Here is a 17,155-nt window from a genome sequence, read left to right on the forward strand (position 1 = left end):
CCTAAAACTGAATGCCCAGCCTAAACCGTAAGTCCTAGGCCGTCCAAATTTGGCAGTAAGATTCCTATTGCTATCCACTACTGAGCCTCTCTGACCTATCCCAGTCAGTCAGAGGGGGGCACCGTTGCACCCCACAACACGTTTTGGTCGATATCTCCTGTCCTACTTGTCCTACACTTAAATTTTATTGGCAGTCAAATTTACTATCTTGTACCAAATCCAGGAACATATATAGTCATATCGCATTAGACCTATGCCAAAATTTCCATCATTTTATGGCTGACTAATTCTGTCTGACTTTCTACTACCATGGCCGCCAGATCTCTGCCCTTATTCCTCTACTGTCCTACCAGTCCGATTGTCCTACGCTTTGGACCCTTTAGTAACTGCTTGCAGTTTCTAGTTATTATTATTTTTCTGCCCTAAAACTGAATGCCCAGCCTATACCGTAAGTCCTAGGCCTACCAAATTTGGTACGATGATTGGAATTCCTACCCACTACTCAGGTTATCCGACCCGTCCGACTCAGCCAGAGGGGGGCGCCGTAGCGCCCCATAACACGTTTTGGATGATATCTCCTGTCCTGTTTGTCCTACCTTCAAAATTCTTTTTTCTCCTGATACAGACAGCCATGCCCTACCAAAAAGTCATTGGGACCATGAAGCTCCGCCTACTTAGATTTTTTGCTAATTTGCATAATTTGCAAATCATACTTTTTCCTTAAAGTCCTGGCTTGTCCTACCAAATCAGACAAATGAGGTGTCAGACGAATCAGAATTTTCAGCTGATCAAGAATCATCAACAAAATTCAGACATTTTTATATCCTATGGCCAATAGCCACGCCCAAACAATGTCCAAATTTGGCCCATTTTGGTCTGATGGCTATAACTTGGCCGTGCCTTGGCCTACCTTGACCAAATTTGAAATGCTACCTCCCTACACCATTCTGGGGACACGGTCCAAAGCGGGCCGCATTTCGTCAATAGGGGGCGCTACAACTAAAAACTGGCAATATCTCCTGACTGCCTTTGCCAGTCTAACTGAAATTTGGCAGATATGTACTAGCACCCAGTCTGTGGTCAGTCACATACTATGGCAGTCATCATTCCTTAAATAGTGGCCGCCATCGGCCAATCAAAATCAAGCAGGCATTTGACAGGCTTATAAATGACCAATCTATACCAAATTTTGGTGGTATATTTGTCCTCTGACCCGCAGCCCACCATGCAAAGGACACCTCACTTGGCCAGATAGGGGCGCTACAGTGACAACATTTGCATTTCTGACTATTTCTCGAGAACGGTGAAGCCTACAATCGACATTTATTGCCAGGTCAATTCAGTACGACATGCCAAATCAAACAACATGTAGAACTTGCTTCTGCATCTTTGCGTTTTTTCATAATTCATATTGGTCTGAAAACAAGACATTTCGTTAACCTCCTAGGATTTTCACCAAACCTACACAAATCTGGTATCATTTAAATCAGGAGACAGTCATAATAAATAATTCATAAAAAAATCATAAACTTTCCATGAGGTATAGTCACCAGCCACACACAAATCATACAGGTGCCATGCCCAATTCAATCCGACAGCTATATCTCAGGCCTGCCTCAGCCAATCATCACCAAACTTTAACATATCCTGTAGAATAGTAGTCCGGAAGGGCCCTCCAAATTTGGTGCCGATCGGTCAAACGGGGGCGCTACAACAATATAACATGTCTGTATAAACCTTGAAAAGCAGTTCAACTTACATTTATCTAATTTCTGTTATTGTGACATATTACTGGTTAAAATATTTTGTACTGCCAGTTCTGTGAGTCATGCCATATCAAGACATATGCAATGCCCAATGATAGTCATTTTCATTCCCTTGTGATGTTTAAAAGCTTAATAAATAACATATTACTGTAACTTCTACAATGTCCAGCCCAAGTAGGTCATTCTGGTAGTACATCAATCAGGACATTGCCCTTATGGATAATTCATAAAAATATCTTGACCTACCTGTATGCTATGGCCACCAGCTACACCAAACATGCACCATATCCATGCTCATTTCAATCAACCATCTAAAACTCAGCCGTGCATCAGCCAATCCTCATCAAATTTGACAGCCTAATGTAGTAAGGGACATCAGACAGACCCTCCAATTTTGGTGCCAATTGGTCAAATGGGGGCGCTACAGCCACTGTCCATATATGTCTAAGACCCACCTTAGCAAATTCAGCTGAAATGTCCTTATTTCTCATAAAACCTTGAAAAAATTGTTACCTTTCCCTTCACCTGAGTCCATATTTTTTATTCACTTTCATTTTTCACCGATTTGCCTCATAGAACATTATCAGACTTAATTTACACATAAGAAGGCCTGAAAGTATTAAATGGAATTTCAAAAATGGAGCGCTGCCTCCACCTGCTGGCCACACTATTTCCATACACATTTCAATCAAACAGCTATATCTCTGGCATGCTTCATCAAATCCTTACAAAATTTGACTCGCTTCTGTGTCACTGGACTACAGACAGACCTTCCAAGTTTGGTGGCAATCGGTCAAATTGGGGTGCTACAGCCGCTGTTCTAATATGTCTAAGACCAACCTTGGTTAATGCAGCTGAGATCTGCTTATTGTTTATTTAAAAATTAAAATATTAATCACCTTTCCCTTCATCTAAGTCCATATTTTTAATCTGCTTATATTTTCCTGCCATTTGACTTTTACAAATCTTTCAAACTTTGATCTTTCTTCAGGCTGTGTACACTGCAGCAATTACAATTTTATAATACATTGGCCAGCAGGTGGAGTCAGCGCTCCATTTAAATAATGCCTTCAATACTTTTAGCCTTTCTCCTGTCTAAATGTACAACCTAGAATATGATACAGCATGATATTACTGCTGTTACATGTCACACTCCTGCAACTCAGCACTTTGTTAAGAATATGCAACGCAGCCTATGTTTACACAGGCAGTATAAAAAATCAACTCTGTAATATCTAGACTTACCAGACCAGGTATGAAGGTGCCTAAATCTACCAACTAGTCAGGCCATCTGACCAAAACCATGCATTAAGTCAGGCTAAGGCACTCCACCACAGGGTTCTACATTCTGTCCTACATTTTCTGACCTGTTAGACCGATACTAACTAATCTATATCCTGATTTCTACCTACTACTCAGACCATCTGACCAAAACAATGCATTCAGTCAGGTTCAGGCACTACACCACAGGGTTCTACATTCTGTCCTACATTTCCTGACCTGTTAGACCGACACTAAACAATCTACATCATGATTTCTACCTTCTACTCAAACCATCTGACCGAAACAAGTTCTCTTCTGTCTGACATCTGCTGACCTGTAGTTCTGTCTGACTTGTTAGTATCCTCCTCTACGGTTTGCCCTACATCTCCTGTCGCATTAGAGCTATGCTAAATCTGCATCCTGTTATGGCAGTCTAATTCTGTCTGACTTTTTACTACCCTGGCCGCCGGATCTCTGCCCTTATTCCTCTACTGTCCTACCAGTCCGATTGTCCTACGCTTTGGACCCATTCGTAACTGCTTGCAGTTTCTAGTTAAGGGTCCAAAGGACGAAGTCCTTATGGACCATTATTGTTTTTCTTAGGATTATTATTATTATTAAGGGTCCAAAGCACGTAGTGCTATGGAACCTTATTGTTTTTGTTAGGATTATTAAGGGTCCAAAGCACGTAGTGCTATGGAACCTTATTGTTTTTGTTAAGATTATTATTATTATTATTATTATTATTATTATTATTATTATTTTTCTTCCCTAAAACTGAATGCCCAGCCTAAACCGTAAGTCCTAGGCCGACCAAATTTGGTAGGATGATTGGAATTCCTACCCACTACTCAGGTTGTCCGACCCATCCGACTCAGCCAATGGGGGGCGCCGTAGCGCCCCCCAACATGTTTCCGTCGATATCTCCTGTCCTGTTTGTCCTACAACCGAAATTCTTTTTTCTGCTGATACAGACAGCCATGCCCTACCAAAAAGTCAATGGGACCATGAAGCTTCGCCTACTTAGATTTTTTGCTAATTTGCATATTTTGCAAATCATACTTTTTTCTTACAGTCCTAGCTTGTCCTACCAAATCAGACAAATGAGGTGTCAAAAGAATCAGAACTCTGAGCTGATCAAGAATCATTCACAAATTTCAGACATTTCTATGTCCTACAGCCATTAGCCTAGCCCAAACAATATCTAAATTTGACACATTGTGGTCTGACTACTATAACTTGGCCGTGCCTTGGCCTACCTTGACCAAATTTGAAATCCTACCTCCCTACACCATTTTGGGGGCACGGTGCAAGGCGGGCCGCATTTCGTCCATAGGGGGCGCTACAACTAAAAACTGCCAATATCTTCTGACTGCCTCGGCCAATCCAACTGAAATTTGGAAGGTATGTACTAGGACGCAGCCTGAGGTCAGTCACATACAATGGCAGTCATGAGTCCTGAAACAGTGGCCGCCATCGGCCAATCAAAATCAAGCAGCAATTTGACTGGCTTAATGATGACCAATCTAAATCAAATTTAGCTGGTACATTTGTCCTCTGACCATCAGCCTACCCTGTAAACAGTGGCTATGGCCACTGTTTTTATATTACTAAGACCAACCTAGGCCAATTCAGCTCAAATGAGTTACCAGATAAGGTAGGAAGATGTCTACCGATCTCACCAATTTTAACCACAGCAACGGGTGGCTCAGTGGGCTAAACTTGTATGCTTGTAATCAGAGGGTCGCAGGTTCGAACCCAGCTTCGGTGGGTACTCGAGCTAGGCAGCCCGATGTGCGCAGCATACCCTCCGTGAAGTAAGCTTGGGAGACGTGAAGGCGTTTTCCCCACGATGATCAATGAAGCTTATATTATTGTTAATTTAGACGTGCTCAGGCACTACTTCAGAGGGTTGAACAATAATTATTTTTCTTCCCTAAAACTTAATGCCCAGCCAAAACCGTAAGTCCTACACTGACCAAATTTGGCAAAAAGATTGCTATTCCTACCCACTACTCAGTCCCACTGACCCGTCCCAGTCAGTCAGATGGGGGCGCTACAGCACCCCGATTTGCATTTCTGCCTATATCTCCAGACCTGTCAAGCCTACAGTTGAAATTTATTGCCAGGCCAATTCACTATGTCCTGACGAATCAAACTGCATATAGATCTTGGTTCTACATCTTTGCCTTCTTGCATGATTTATAGATGTTTTTAAAACAGGTTTTTTTGTTAACCTCCTAGGATTTTTGCCTAACATCCATAAATCTGGTGTCATTCAAATCAGGAGACAGTCCTTTTAAAGATTTAGAGAAAAAACTTAAACTTTCGGTAAGATACAGCCACCAGCCACACCGTGACTGTACTGATGTCTTGCCCATTTCAATCAGACAGCTATATCTCAGGGATGCTTCAGCCAATCATTACAAAATTTGGCTCACTGATGTAGGACTGTACCGCAGAGAGACACTCCATATTTCGTGTCAATCGGTCAATCAGGAGCGCTACGCCACTGTCTATATACTTCTAAGACCCACCTAGGCTCATTGAGGTAAAATGAGTTTCCAGATCAGGTAGGAAGGTGTCCAGCGATCTCTCCCGTTTTACCAACAGCAGCGGGTGGCTCAGTGGGCTAAACTTGTATGCTTGTAATCAGAGGGTCGCAGGTTCGAACCCAGCTTCGGTGGGTACTCGAGCTAGGCAGCCCGATGTGCACAGCATACCCTCCGTGAGGTGAGCTGGGGAGACGTAAAGGCGTTTTCCCCACGATGATCAATGAAGCTTATATTATTGTTCATTTAGACGTGCTCAGGCACTACTTCAGAGGGTTGAACAATAATTATTTTTCTTCCCTAAAACTGAATGCCCAGCCTAACCAGTAAGTCCTAGGCTGACCAAATTTGGCAACAAGATTCCTATTCCTACCCACTACTCAGTCCCATTGACCCATCACAGTCAGTCAGATGGGGGCGCTACAGCACCCCGATTTGCATTTCTGCCTATAACTCCAGACCTGTCAAGAATACAGTTGAAATTTATTGCCAGGCCAATTCACTATGTCCTGACGAATCAAACTGCATATAGATCTTGGTTCTCCATCTTTGCTTTTTTGCATGATTTATAGATGTTTTGAAAACAGGTTTTTTTGTTAACCTCCTAGGATTTTCGCCTAACATCCATAAATCTGGTGTCATTGAAATCAGGAGACAGTCCTTTCAAAGATTTAGAGAAAAAACTTAAACTTTCGGTAAGATACAGCCACCAGCCACACCCTGACTGTACTGATGTCTTGCCCATTTCAATCAGACAGCAATATCTCAGGGATGCTTCAGCCAATCATTACAAAATTTGGCTGACTGATGTAGGACTGTACCGCAGAGAGACTCTCCAAATTTCATGTCAATCGGTCAATCAGGAGCGCTACGCCACTGTCTATATACATCTAAGACCCACCTAGGCTCATTGAGGTAAAATGAGTTTCCAGATCAGGTAGGAAGGTGTCCAGCGATCTCTCCCGTTTTACCAACAGCAGCGGGTGGCTCAGTGGGCTAAACTTGTATGCTTGTAATCAGAGGGTCGCAGGTTCGAACCCAGCTTCGGTGGGTACTCGAGCTAGGCAGCCCGATGTGCACAGCATACCCTCCATGAAGTGAGCTGGGGAGACGTGAAGGCGTTTTCCCCACGAGGATCAGTGAAGCTTATATTATTGTTAATTTAGACGTGCTAAGGCACTACTTCAGAGGGTTAAACAATAATAATTTTTCTTCCCTAAAACTTAATGCCCAGCCTAACCAGTAAGTCCTAGACTGACCAAATTTGGCAACAAGATTCCTATTCCTACCCACTACTCAGTCCCATTGACCCATCACAGTCAATCAGATGGGGGCGCTACAGCACCCCGATTTGCATTTATGCCTATATCTACAGAACTGTCAAGCCTACAGTTGAAATTTATTGCGATTCCAATTCACTATGTCATGACGAATCCAACTGCATATAGAACTTGGTTCTCCATCTTTGCTTTTTTGCATGATTTATAGATGTTTTGAAAACAGGTTTTTTTGTTAACCTCCTAGGATTTTCGCCTAACATCCATAAATCTGGTGTCATTGAAATCAGGAGACAGTCCTTTCAAAGATTTAGAGAAAAAACTTAAACTTTCGGTAAGATACAGCCACCAGCCACACCCTGACTGTACTGATGTCTTGCCCATTTCAATCAGACAGCAATATCTCAGGGATGCTTCAGCCAATCATTACAAAATTTGGCTGACTGATGTAGGACTGTACCGCAGAGAGACTCTCCAAATTTCGTGTCAATCGGTCAATCAGGAGCGCTACGCCACTGTCTATATACATCTAAGACCCACCTAGGCTCATTAAGCTAAAACGAGTTACCAGATCTGGTAGCAAGGTGTCCAGCGATCTCCCCATCTTGTCCATGGCAGTGGGTGGCTTAGTGGGCTAAGCCTGTGTGTCTGTAATCAGAGGGTCACCGGTTCGAAACCAGCTTTGATGGGTATTTAACCTAGGCTTCCCAACAGTTGTCTGCCCTTTGTGCACAGTGTATTCTCCGCAAAGCAAGTTCAGAGAGATGTAAAGGCATTTTCCCCATGAGGATCAGTGAAGTACCTTTATTATTTTTCTTCCCTAGAACTGAATGCCCAGTCTAAACTGTAAGTCTTCGGCCGACTATAATTGGCACAAAGATGCCTATTCCTACCCACTACTCAGATTGTCCAACCCGTCCGACTCAGCCAGAGGGGGGCGCTGTAGCGCCCCCAACACTTTTTGGTTGATATCTCCTGTCCTGTTTGTCCTACAATCGAAATTCTTTTTTCTGCTGATATAGACAGCCATGCCCTACCAGACAGCTATATCTCAGGCATGCTTCAGCCAATCATTACCAAATTTCTCTCACTAATGTAGCAGTGTACCAGAGACAGACCCTCCAAATTTCCTGGTGATCATTCAAATGGGGGCGCTATGGCCACTGTCCATATATGTCTAACACCCGCCTTGGCTAATTCAGCTGAAATGTCCTTATTTCTCATAAAACTTTCCAAGAATTACCTTTCTCTTCGTCTGCCTCCAGGTTTTTAATTGACTGTTATTATCCTGCCATTTCACTCTTAGAAATTTATCAGACTTCAATGATGCTTCAGCTTGTGTGGACTAGAACAATTTCAATGTTTCAATACATTGGCCAGCAGGTGGAGTCAGTGCTCCATTAACCAGTGCCATTCAGTACTTTCAGGCCTTCTCATGTCTAAATGAACAGCCTAGAAAAAAAAAACAAAGTATGATATTACTACTGTTGCATGCAGCAGTTTCTCAACTTGACACTGTTGTTAAGAATATGCAACACAACCTATGTTCACACAGCCAGTACAAACAAACTTTAACTTGTAAGATCTAAACTTTCCAAATCAGGTAGGAAGGCGCCTATTTCTACCAACTACTTAGACCATCAGACCCAAAACAAACATTCAGTCAGGCTGATACTGCACCACACAGTTCTACATTCTGTCTTACTACCTTCAACTGACCTGTTCGACCAAGACTCAACAATCTCCATCCTGTTTTCTACCTACTACTCAGACCATCAGACCCAAACCAGACATTCCATTGGACTGCATGACACCACAGATGTGTACATATGGTCCTATATATCTCCTGACTTGATATGCCTAGACTTCTCAATCTCCATTCTGTCCCAGAAGTGCTTAGTATTGTTTGACTTTTCCATACATTGGCGGGTGGCTCAGACGTGTAGTCAGCAATCCATTTTTTGTGCTTTTAAAAACACCATTCCATAGTCATACACTTATCTTTTGATTTTTTAGGTTTGTTTTTTAACATAATGCATCACATGGATGTGCTCTGTTCCATCTTTTCCATGAAGTCCTTCATGATGTACAGACAGTGCAATTAATCCTGGGATTTTGTGTGAATTATATAGTTTTGGCTCTTGGTACTCTTACACTACATCGCCGTGTCTGCTAGCATTTTTAAACATAGGACTACTGCTGCATTCTTGGACTACTTTTGCTAATGGGACTAGTCAATCTGAAACACCAGACTGCAAGCATATTGGAGGCTAGTATAAGTTGCAGCTACTTACCGTCAAATGTCATTATAGTCCAGTGGGTCTTTTTCTTAATGTTTAGCACAGCATTGAAATACTTGTCATATGTGAATCATCTTACTATGCATGCATGTTGAAATGGAGGAACCAGACTGGACCTACCCTAGTTGAAAAGCATTCTCAGTTTCATAGGTGTACTCATCATGCTTAAGAATGACAACAATAATACTGGTTATCATACTTATTCTTTATGAAAGGCAAACCACATAACACATAATAAACATCTGAAAATTTCAAGATACTACATCGGTCTTACAAATCCATGCTTGTGCTATTGTTTGTGGGGTCTCCTGAGGTACGTCATAGTCACAACAGTGGATGCAGCACAGCTGACATAAAATATTCCATGTATGAGGATAAAATCATTACTAAATGAACAGTCTACAAATAAAGTGCAATTGTGCCATTCTGCAACATGGCGATGTTCTTCCAAATATACAAGTGACCTTACTACACGTTAGTGCAAGTAAACACAGAAATTTTGCAATATGTCCCCAAGTAGAAATATCTTAGGAGACATGACTAATGCTTTGGTATTGCAGAGTAAAAGTGAAAAGAAATAAATGAATACACAATGAAACTGATAGATATACGATAGATGGAACATTGACATATAAAACATTGATATGATTTTTATCTATTTAAAAAATGACATATACAAATACACATTGAAATTGTAATATTGTCTCGCGACATTTCATAGTGTCAAAGCGCTTTACAGCATCCCTGCCAAAAGCCCACAGTGAGCAAGCCGGAGGCAACAGTGGCAAGGAAAAACTCCCTAGAAGGAAGAAACCTGAGATGCAAGCAGAGAGCAGGCAGTTGATGGTAGGCAAGTGCTGGAGCTGTTCCAGATGGCGGGGCAAACAGTAGTATGGCAGCAGGGCAGAGGGGGAAGACATCACAGGCAGAAGGGCAGAAGAATAGAACCCCAAGAAATAAAACTGGCACACCATAACAAGAAACATATAGGAGCAATGGCACATTATAATCAAGGTAGCCTGGGTGTCATTCTATAGTGTTTGAAGATTATGTGTGGCAGGGTTCACTACAGGTATCAGTGCTCAATTGAGGAGGTTTGTGCGCACTGCACACTAGGCCTGAGTCCTCCACACATGGCTTGGCTTATTGGCAGAAAGGGCGAAGGGAGACTTGATGCAGTGGCAATGAGGTCAGTGACATCGACAGCAGGCACTGGAAAAAACAGGAAACATGCATGTCAGTGAACAAGAGACTGACAGTTGCCAAGTCAAACTACCTCAGAGAAGTAGCAGCCTTGGAAAGAGGAAAACTCACAAGGGCAAGCAATCTTCTGGTCAGGTAGCAGGGAGTGCAATGTGTTACGGGAACTTCATGTAGTGGGCATGGAGTCAGCAACAACAGTAGCATGCGACGTGAAACTGGCTCAGAAAGAACAGTGGATAATGCAGTAGCCTACAGGCTGCATAGACAGATGAGCGGCAGCAAGCAGAGATTGAGATACGCAAGCGACATTTATACAAAGGTCCCTTGGGTTGATCTTCATGGTGGTAGATGATGATTTTACAATGGTGACCTGAGGAGATTCGTACAAAAAGTCAGGTTAAAGATCTGGAACACCAGGATATAGCAGATAATTTTGACAATGTTCAGCTGGCTAATGTCTCAGCTTTTGTACCATCAACTGTGGTGGAATAACTACGACAACGACGGTAAGGGAGACACTGAATCATGCACCTTTGCTATGCCCACACGGTCATGCACAGCCACTGCGTCTAGATGAATATTCTTGGCAACACACTGCACAGCTTTTCCAGGTATGTTCCTCACTCATCCATATGTATGACTACAAGCAAGTAACATGGAATGCAGCTTTATCAACTGTAGAACAGAAACACAAACAAAATGAAGTCCAGCCTAGAGATTGCATCACATACTTTATGACAAAACAGGAAAAGCAGACCTACATCCAATGTTTCCTTCCATAGCCTGAAACTTTTCTGTAAGACACTACACAGACAGATGTGAGTATAAGGGCTTACCGTGGCCTACAGATGTCTGTGGTCATTTACCCTTGAAGGCTCCAGACAAGGTCTGCCTTATTAGCACAAGGGGTGAAGGTAATCTTCAGGTGGTGGCCATGGGGTGAGTGATGTAAACAGCAGGCATTGGAAAAAGAGAAAAACCAGAAATTTGCATGACAGTTAGGCAAATATTAACAGTGGCCAAGTAAAAGTGCCTCAAAGAGGAAGAAACCTTCGGAAGAGGCAAACTCACATATCCAGCCCAGCATACTCTGGCCAGGTTGCAGGCAGTATGATGCGTTACTGTCCCAATCTGATGCTATAAGAACTGCAGGTGGTGATCTGGCTTAGGGTGGGGAGCATACACAGACGGCTGGTGGCAGGCAGAGGTGGACATAGGTAGGGAACATGCATGCAAACGTGCACACAAGGTCCCTTAGCTTGATCCTCAGAGTGCCACATGATAATTGTACATTGGTAGTCTTGGGTAATTAGTAGGAAGAGAGACTACAAATAAACAAAAATGGTTTGAACAAAAATGGTTGCGGCTGGGGCTGGGGGGAGGAATGCAGCATTCTATTTACGTTGGAGGTCAGAACTGAAAATGTCAGGCTGCTTTACACATAAAACTTTGTAGTGACCACAGATAAGTTGTGCATGTTGTCACTTCCAGCTTCAGTCCTCAGAAAACGACTCAGAAAGAGTTCTGACAGCAAATGGAACGCACTACAACAGGGGTGTCAAACTCTAGTCCTGGAGGGCCGGAGCTCTGTCTAGCTTAGTTGCTTCCATTCCACCACAGATGATTCAGTTCAAGAGTGACGTGTTAATTAGCACAAGGAGTTGAATCAGGTGTGTTAAATGAGAGGAAACTCAAAAATGTGCAGGGCTTTGGCCCTCCAGGACTTTAGTTTGACACCCCTGCACTAGAACATTAACACAAATGATGATGATGTCCCCCCAGACCCAGCCCCCTAACCTCACCCCTGTGCCAGCCACCCCAAGCTTAGTCCCAGCCCCAGTAGACCCCTCCCCAGAAGACTCAGTCCATCACAAATTTTATTATCAGTTTGCATACAATTTTACAGACAATGTAGGATAACACATTCATGGTGGCTAAAATATGTTGGCATTACAGAAACACATATACCGTTTTTGACAATGTCCTTTGCATACACATGATCAATCAAAGTGCCATTCCCAGTGGTCGCGTCTTTCACAAGTTGAGCATAGCCATGTTCCTCCATAAAAGTGGCGATCGTACTTCCCGTGAAAAGATTTTCATTAAAATCTCCCATGATGATTTTTCCTCCTTCCATGCTGTCCATGTGAGTGATCAACTGCATGAGATTCTTCTGAAAGATTGACACAGTATACGAGGATGGTCTGTATAGTACAGAGACTGTTGTTTTTAGTAGGCCCACATTGAACTGGAGAAACTCAATGTTGACACACTGCAAATCAACAACGCTACAGTTGGTATGTTCTTTATAATACACGCCCACACCACCATGCTGTTGGTTCTTCAGTTCGGCAAAGATTGAATTGTCACCGTCGTACGCGAGATGTCTCGGTTTCCCATAGAATGAAAATCCATTCAGGTGTATCTCCTCTGTGTCTTCCTTTGAATATAACCACGTCTCTGTCAAGCAGATGATATCGGCTTCCATATACCTTCTGTCTTGCTTTACGTCATCCAGGTGACATGCGAGTCCTTGAACATTGTGGAGGAGAATTCGGCATAATGATGGCACTTCAGTGACAGGTTCAATAAAAGCAGGCATGCTTTGCATTGCACTCTCAATGTCCTGTTTTGCGTATATAACACTTTCCTTGAAGTCTTCTATTATGAGGCCTTCCAGAGAAGTCACACGGCTTAACGCTACGTATGCCTGTCCAGCTGCAAATATCTTCTTCAGCGATACAACAGCCTTATCCACAGTCAGACCTTGTACTTTGTGTACTGTGCAAGCCCATGCTAATTTCAATGGAAACTGACGTCGTGCTGCACCGCTGTTACCCACTCTCTCCTCCTCTGGTTTGATTCGTGTCGCTCTGTCCAACCCTTCGATTAAGCACGGCTTCTTTGCTCTTAGTGACTTACCAGCTGCTTCATTGTCAAACGTGACGTATATTTCGGATGGGAAATCGTCCTCAGTACCAAAGCACACCTCACTTACCGTACCAAATGCACCATTTACCAGGCCGTCTGAAACATCGATGTTTTTCAGCAGCATTACCCGTGCGTTAACACCTACGTGAAGTGTTTCTGACAGACACGTCTTGTAAACTTGTGCGTGATGTCCAGCTTTCTTTTGCAGTCGGCCAGTTGCAGCGACCCTTTCAAAGTCCTGAGCGTGAATGATGACAGGGTCTGAGCATACCTTCTGCAGCATGAGATGGTTATGCAGATCGGCTTCATTATTAGTCGCATAGATATGAAGGGCAGTACTGTCTTTTCCTTGGCCTGTCACACGTCGTTTCAGCATAGCAATGTCTTCCTCTAGCATTGCATCACCCCTTTTGCGTTTCCTTAGCCGATTCAGCAACTCTGCAAAATCCATATCTTTCTGTCTCATGATGTCCGTCAGCTCCACTGAAGCAAAATGATTCTGCCATAGATTGACACCTTTAGTCTCAGCATACAAAGGTTTCCCTTTCACGGGACAAAGCTGGTAGAAATCTCCAACGGCAACTATTGAGACGTTACCAAAAGCAGAATAATCTCCAGTTTGCTTGATTTGCCTCAATCTGCCATGAATATACGAAAGCAGTTTGTGATCTACCATTGAAATCTCATCTATAATCAATATCTGCAGGTTTCCCAGTTCAGCTCTCAATGAATTTATCTTCTCATCTCCAAGTGGTTGATAAGGCAATTTCACATCCGTTGCAATGTGGAAACAGGCATGTATCGTCGCAGCACTGATGTTGTAGGCACTAACCCCAGTCGGAGCAGTCAGCAACACATGCCTCTCATCCGGGTTATCTGACAACTTTGACAAGATACAAGATGCCTCATAATGTACTGCTTTGATCAAGACAGACTTGCCCACACCTCCGGGTCCAGATATAAATACATGAAATGGTTCTGGATTTTCACCACGTGTCTTCTGTAAACACCAGCTTCTTATTTTGTAAAAGATCTCAGACTGCTTCTTGTTCAGTGAGCGAAGCAAAGCCAGAGCTTCCTGCCTTGACATACCACAAGGATTGTCCTGGAACATATGGCGACCCGGTCTCGGTAACAAATCTGGTATCTCATCACGGTCTTCGCTCATTTCTGGTGTTACACTGGATTTGCTGGCGAGGCACTCCAACCGTTCACGTTCAGTCTCTGGACAGATCAGTGCCCATGCATCCTCCATTACACCATGCAACTGTAGATCTTCCTCAGCTTTGTCTATCACATCCGCTTCCTTTTCAAAACTTGCCATATTGGAGTCGACGACCCGTTTCACCGAATGTAATTCATTACCGAAAAACTTCACAAAGCCAGTCTCGTAGAAGTCCTGGTAACTGCCAAAAGGAGGTGGTTTTAGTTGGCCATCAAAATAATGTGGTAGGAACAGCTGCAAAATGCTTTGATGGTATTTCTCTAGGTCCTTTGTGGGCGAAAACCTAGCATACCGAACAACAGCTGCATCTGTGCGTGTCCTTTTCTTCACGAATCCTAATTTCCTGTCCAACTCTATACTGCCAGCAGACGAGCTCTCAGATTTTGATAAAATTCTGTATTCAGAAGCAAATCTCGCCAGGCACATTTCTGAAAAGTCTTCTGTTTTTGGTCTGCCTTTATATCTGTCAGTGATACTGTTCATCCAAATGTTCTGCTCATCCTCCTCCTCACACTCTGCTTTCTTCCGTATGACATGTAGTGGAAGACTCATTCTCACCGTATGCTCTCCAGTTGGGATAAACTGCACTTTGCGTGATCCCTCTTTCAACCTCATGTTAGTCAGACGATACACACTTTCCTGAGCTGAAACTTCACGATTATGCAGAAACACACTGCCCAGTTGTCGAAGAGCTTCTTTCGCATCAAGGTTGCCTTGCTGGGAGGCCTCTTTCTGAGCATTTGCCAGGAGCAGTCCCATCTCTCTCTCAGCTTTGGAAATGTAGGAGATGATGTATACAATACATGAATATGCATCAACCACAAACTGAATGTCCATGTTTGCATTCCAACATCGTAGGAGGTCTCTGTTATATTGGTTCACCCAGACTTCACATGGTCTTCTCTTCAGAACGATGCTAGTGTTCTTTGTTAGTCTCGAGTAAGCAGCTTCAAATACTTCTTGATTTAGATTAATTGCATCAAACAAAGAATCAACAGAGTCATAGTTGGCCTCAGTGTTCAGCAGAGCATGCTTCACTTTCTTCATGATGGCCGCTGCTACTTCTTTTTTGAGGTGTTTTCCATCTGACTCAGCATTTCCAAGTTTGTGTGATGACAGAAATGTCCTGTTACTTGGTGGACGTGGGAAATTAAATCTACAAGTTGTCCCTTTTTTCTTGCATGTTTTCGAGTGTCTCTTACTATGTTGCTGTACACTACATACGATTTCATGCATTTCATCATCATCCTCGGGCATTTCACATGTCACATACCGATCAATGAAAGCTGCTACTTCGTCGTCCTCACCTTTACCAACCTTTGGTGCATCTTCCACCCAGAACAAACAGTGAGTGTGAGGTGATCCCCGTTGCTGAAATTCTACTCTGTAGAAGTAGTCAACTATTTTGCCGATGGGTTGCGCTTCTGACATGATCACATCTTTCAGGAAGCAGTGAAATCGATGATCAAACATTCTAGCGGCCGTTACGGGATTATTCTTCAACAGGGCACATCTTTCTGACCACTCTAGCTCGGCGCTTTGTGCATCAATACCATCTTGTTTGAAGATTGCCGTCATCAGTTCCATCCAGCGTAAATCGGCAGAGGAAAAGGAGCAAAACCATGTGGGAATACCAAGCTGTCTCACCATCGCAAACAAATCTTTCTGAACACTTTGCCAAAAAACAGGGGTGCCTCTGATGGGTCTCAGAAATTTGTAGCCTTCATCAAAATTCAACATCCTTCGTAGAGACTCCGCGTTTGTCAAAGTTTCTGACGTGATGGTGCTTTTGTCCCAGACATCATACCCTTTTCTCACAGCAATGGACACATTTGACACAACTTGCTGAAGCTCAGACAAATACTGCCCATAAAAAATATAGTCCAAGTTTTTTGCAAAACGTCCATCTGCATTAAGGATCCTTGTATTTAAATATCTAGACAATGTCAGTTTCTCATTCCTCCTCTCGTGAAAAGTGCCTGTGCCTTTTGGGAATAGAACTGGAAAACATTTAGCCTCATTAGACTCATCAGTTAAAAGCCTCACTGGATTGTTTCCTTCTGCAGGTGCCACAGACATTATTCCGTCAAAGTGCTGATCCAGGATCTCTTGTGCTATGTCAACAGGTTGAAGGCACGTATCCATATACATGCCATGTTGTTGTCTATCATGCAAAGTTTCATCCATGTCCTCATCTTCATTATTTTCAGCAGGCTCTTCATCATGTATGTCACTTAAATCAGCAGGGACTTCTTCAGTTCTCTGCAGTGGATTAATCCAATCATTGTTAAACTGTACATCACTGTAAAATTTGTTATGCTCTCTAAGATACACCAAGGCCTTCTTTATCTTTTCTGGGTGCACAAATTCATATTTGTAGTGTCCTTTGTAAGTTAACTTCCTCTTCAGCTTCACGCGAATCATAAGATCATCGTTGTTCACTCTCGGTAAAGCTTGGGCTACATTTGGAACGCTAGATGGGACGCAAGTCACCGGACCATGAACACCATTTTGTCCACCTTTTGGCAAAGACACAATCCTCATGAAAGGAATATGCATACCAATCAGATGCTGTTCCAGTGAATTTAAACATTGCAACTCAGTAGGGACTGGTTGTAGGGCTAGGTTGTTTGTGACA

The 17,155-nt window shown here is 43.0% G+C and overlaps 2 long non-coding RNA genes across 3 annotated transcripts in view; both read right to left on the reverse strand.

Moving 5' to 3' along the window:
• LOC111843826 (uncharacterized) overlaps nt 1–17,155 on the reverse strand; it is a 40,502-nt gene that overhangs the window by 15,797 nt on the left and 7,550 nt on the right. The gene's annotated exons all lie outside the window — the stretch shown is intronic.
• Nucleotides 10,596–11,661, reverse strand: LOC140578839 (uncharacterized). 2 transcript variants are annotated; one of them, XR_011983110.1, is made up of 4 exons: nt 11,433–11,661; nt 11,198–11,280; nt 10,893–11,001; nt 10,596–10,731 (listed from the first exon to the last, which is right to left on the reverse strand). It is a non-coding gene; the product is annotated as an uncharacterized lncRNA (long non-coding RNA). The 2 variants fall into 2 exon arrangements; XR_011983111.1 differs by lacking the exon at nt 11,433–11,661 and having other exon boundaries at nt 11,198–11,305.

Source organism: Paramormyrops kingsleyae, chromosome 1 (genome assembly GCF_048594095.1).
Source record: "Paramormyrops kingsleyae isolate MSU_618 chromosome 1, PKINGS_0.4, whole genome shotgun sequence".
Taxonomy (NCBI): Eukaryota; Metazoa; Chordata; class Actinopteri; order Osteoglossiformes; family Mormyridae; genus Paramormyrops; species Paramormyrops kingsleyae.